Source organism: Glycine max, chromosome 15 (genome assembly GCF_000004515.6).
Source record: "Glycine max cultivar Williams 82 chromosome 15, Glycine_max_v4.0, whole genome shotgun sequence".
NCBI classification, from domain to species: Eukaryota; Viridiplantae; Streptophyta; class Magnoliopsida; order Fabales; family Fabaceae; genus Glycine; species Glycine max.
This window is the reverse complement of record NC_038251.2, coordinates 37,651,730-37,656,331: the sequence shown is the minus strand read 5'-3', so window position 1 is coordinate 37,656,331 and position 4,602 is coordinate 37,651,730. Positions and strand designations below refer to the sequence as shown.

Here is a 4,602-nt window from a genome sequence, read left to right as displayed (position 1 = left end):
CCTGACAAAGTCTGCGACAACTTTAGCATCATTAGTTCTAGTGGGCTTGGCTTCCACCCATTTTGAAACATAATCAACTGCAAGTAGAATATAAACATAACCAAAAGAGATAGGAAAAGGACCCATGAAATCTATACCCCAGACATCAAACACCTCACAGAATAGCATAGGTTGCTGAGGCATTTGTTGTCGCCATGTAAGTGTATTTCCTGCTCTCTGACACTGCTCACAAGTGCTGCAGATCTTCCACGCATCTTTAAAGATGGTGGGCCAATAAAAACCACAATCAAGCACTTTGTGAGCTGTCCTTTGAACACCCAGATGACCTCCCGGTGCGGAAGAATGACAGAACTGCAGGACTGAGTCAGTCTCATGATCTGGAATGCACCGTCTAATGACCTGATCACTGCACAATTTCCACAAGTAGGGGTCATCCCAAATAAAATGCTTAGCATCACTTTTAATCTTATCTTTTTGGGCCTTAGATGCTAAGGGAGGAAAAACAGAGGCAACTAAATAATTGACAATGTTAGCAAACCAGGGAGTAGAAAGAAAGTCAGAAATACTATACAATATATACAAATGATCATCCGGGAAATCATCCCGAATAGGTGAATCTGCATCAGAGACACGTTCGATCCGACTCAAATGATCAGCAACTAGATTTTGTGCTCCGCTCTAATCACGGATCTCCAAGTCAAACTCTTGGAGCCAGAGCATCCATCGGATCAACCTAGGCTTAGAATCAGCCTTCTTCAACAAGTACTTTAGAGCTGCATGGTCAGTATAAACAATAATGCGAGTACCAAGCAAATAAGATCGAAATTTTTCAAGAGCAAAAACTATGGCTAGAAGCTCTTTCTCAGTAGTAGTATAATTTGCTTGGGCAGCATCTAAAGTCCTAGAAGCATAATATATCACCCTGGGCAATTTATCAATTTTCTGAGCAAGGACAGCCCCCAATGCATAATTTGATGCATCACACATAAGCTCAAAGGGGCTGTCCAATCGGGTGCCTGGATGATGGGGGTGGTAGTCAACGCTCTTTTGAGGCAATCAAAAGCCTCTTTGCATCTGTCATTAAAGTCAAACTCCACCTCCTTTTGCAACAAGTTTGACAGTGGAAGGGCTACTTTGCTAAAATCCCTTATAAAGCGCCTGTAGAATCCTACATGACCAAGAAAAGATCGCACCTCTCGCACACAAGAGGGGTAAGGCAATTGTGAAATAACAGAAATTTTTGCATGATCTACTTCAATACCCTTATTGGAAATAATGTGGCCTAAAACTATACCTTGCTCAACCATAAAATGACATTTTTCAAAATTTAGAACAAGGTTAGTTTCAATGCATCTATTCAAAACTTTTTCCAAACTATTCAAACAACCATCAAAAGAGGATCCATATACAGTGAAATCATCCATAAACACCTCTATGCAATTTTCTAAAAAATCACTGAAAATACTAATCATGCACCGCTAGAAGGTACCAGGGGCATTGCACAGGCCGAAAGGCATCCTCCTATAAGCAAAAGTGTCGAAGGGGCAGGTGAATGTGGTCTTTTCCTGATCCTCAGGAGCAATAGTAATTTGCATATAACCAGAAAAACCATCAAGGAAACAGTAGTGGGATTTACCTGCCAAGCGTTCAAGCATCTGGTCAATGAATGGCAGGGGAAAATGGTCCTTTTTGGTAACCTGGTTCAGCCTCCTATAGTCAATGCAGACTCTCCAACTGTTCTGCACCCGAGTAGGAATCAGCTCCTCCTTCTCATTTCTGATCACTGTGAGGCCAGTCTTTTTCGGGACTACCTGGACGGGACTCACCCATTGGCTGTCGGAGATAGGATAAATGATTCCAGCTTGCAAAAGCTTGGTTATCTCCTTCTTCACTACATCAAGAATCACCGGGTTGAGTCTTCTCTGTGGCTGTCTTACTAGTTAAGCTCCATCCTCTAAATTTATTCGATGCATACATGTGGATGGGCTAATACCAGGAATGTCCGCCAGGGTCCAGCCTATAGCCTTCTTATGCTTCTTGAGAACTGACAACAACTTCTCCTCTTGCTCATCAGCAAGGGAGGCAGATATAATCACTGGAAAACTCTTGCTATCATCCAAGTAAGCGTATTTTAAATTTGATAGCAGAGGCTTCAATTCTGGTGTGGTCGGCTGGACAATGGTAGAAGGAGATGGTTTCTCAGCCTTTACCTCATAAAGAAAGTCAGAGGTATGTGTACTTCTTGAAACATGGTTAGTCCTATCTGACTCTATAAAATCAATCTCAAGAGGTAAAACACCACCACCAGGCATGCAATCAATATCACTCTCAGATTCACTCTCAGCATCAAATTCAGACATATGATCAAGTACAATTTCAGACTCAATGCATGAAGAGTGAGAGGCATGCAGATTAGAATAAAGATCAGTCATGTATTCATCAACAACATGGTCAATTATTTCAGCACGAAATACAGAAAGATCTTCAGATGGGTATTTCATAGCATCCAGAATATTAAAATGAACAGTTATATCACCAAACTCCATAGACAGTGTGCCTGCATAAACATCTATCTTAGTTCTAGCAGTTTTCATAAAGGGTCTGCCTAGAATGATGGGAACTGATCCTTGAGAAAATCCATCTTCCATATTCAAGATATAAAAGTCAACAGGGAAAATCAGTTCACCAACTCTAACTAAGACATCTTCTATGAAACCAACAGGATAGGCAACACTTCTATTAGCTAAATGAGTTACCACATCAGTTGACTGCAAGGGACCTAGAGATAGAGAATTAAAAATCGACAGAGGCATAACACTAACAGAGGCTCCTAAATCTAGCATGGCATTGTCAAACTTACTATTCCCTATAATACAAGGTATGTTGAATGTACCTGGATCTTTGCATTTTTCAGGAATTTGAGGAACAGATTTACCAATCAATGCGGAGACATTTCTGCCCATGCTAATTCGTTCACTTCCTTTAAGCTTCCGCTTATTAGTGCACAACTCCTTCAAGAATTTGGCATATCTTGGAATTTGCTTTATTGCATCCAACAGAGGTATGTTTACCTCTACTTTTCTAAATGTTTCCAAGATCTCTTTCTCTGCCTCTTCCATTTTTTTGTTGGAAACTGCTCTTGGAGGGAATGGAAGAGGGGGAATGTGCTGCTTCTGCAAATCAGAATTACCTATGGAAGAAGATTCACCTGCACAGAAATTGTTAGGTAGATTTTTGTCATCACCTTTTTCTGGAATAGAGTGAAGTTTGGCAGGTTCATTTGTAGATGAGGAAGGTGCTACGGGTTGAGGTCCTTGACACTGCTTTCCCGACCTCAATGAAATGGCACTGACATTTTTGGGATTTTGGACAGCTTGAGAAGGCAGCTTGTTAGAATTCTGGGACTGTTGTTGATTCAATTGGGTAGCTAATTGTCCCATCTGATTGGTTAAGCTCTGAATGGAGGCTCTGGTCTCTTGCTGAAACTGCATGTTCTGCATAGTCATTTGCCTCACAAGTTCTTCGAGGGAAGGTTGTGGAGGGGCCTCAACTGTTGGCTGTTTCTGGGGTTGTTGCTGTTGTTGGATTGGTGGACGAATGTATGGTCTGCTTGGGCCAGCAGCATTTTGGAAGGAAGGACCAGGCTGCTGTTGTTGTTGCTGAGGGCTGGACCATCTGAGGTTAGGGTGATTCCTCCATCCAGGGTTGTATCTGTTGCTGGAAAGGTCATAATTGCTCTGCTGTGGTTGATTTTGCTGCTGAGGTTGAGGAGGTCTATTGTAAATATTTGCAGCATAAGCTTCAGGCTGCTCAATTGCTCCAGGTTGCTGCATGGAAGGGCAAAGGTCTGTATGGTGGTCAGCAGAGGAGCACAAACCACAAACCCTTGCGACAGGTACAGATTTCTGATTCAAGGCCAGCTGGGTTACCAAGTTGACCAACGCATCCAGTTTGCCTTCAAGCTTCGTAGTTTTAGATGATGCAGATGGGTTTGTAGCTACCTCATGCACTCCTCTAATGACTATGGCATCATTTCTGGCGCTAAACTGCTGGGAGTTGGAGGCCATCTTCTCAATTAAATTTCTGGCTTCAGCAGGAGTCATGTCTCCAAGGGCTCCACCACTGGCAGCATCTATCATACTTCTCTCCATATTACTAAGTCCTTCATAAAAATATTGGAGAAGAAGCTGTTCTGAAATCTGATGGTGGGGGCAACTGGCACATAGTTTCTTAAATCTCTCCCAGTACTCATACAGGCTCTCTCCACTGAGTTGTCTAATACCTGAGATATCCTTCCTGATGGCTGTGGTCCTGGAAGCAGGGAAAAATTTTTCTAAGAATACTCTCTTAAGGTCATCCCAGCTCGTGATGGACCTTGGAGCAAGGTAATACAACCAGTCCTTTGCCACTCCCTCTAATGAATGAGGAAAAGCCTTCAGAAATATGTGATCCTCTCGGACATCTGGGGGTTTCATGGTGGAGCAGACAATGTGAAATTCTTTCAAATGTTTGTGCGGGTCTTCACCTGCATGGCCATGAAACTTTGGAAGCAAATGAATTAGTCCAGTTTTAAGAACATATGGGACATCCTCATCAGGGTAT

General features: G+C 42.4%; 1 non-coding gene across 1 annotated transcript; it reads left to right on the top strand.

The window, feature by feature from the left end:
• Positions 1–4,197: 4,197 nt before the first annotated feature.
• Positions 4,198–4,304, top strand: LOC112999707 (small nucleolar RNA R71). The gene has a single exon (XR_003264915.1). It is a non-coding gene; the product is annotated as a small nucleolar RNA R71 (small nucleolar RNA).
• The last annotated feature ends 298 nt before the right edge of the window (positions 4,305–4,602 follow it).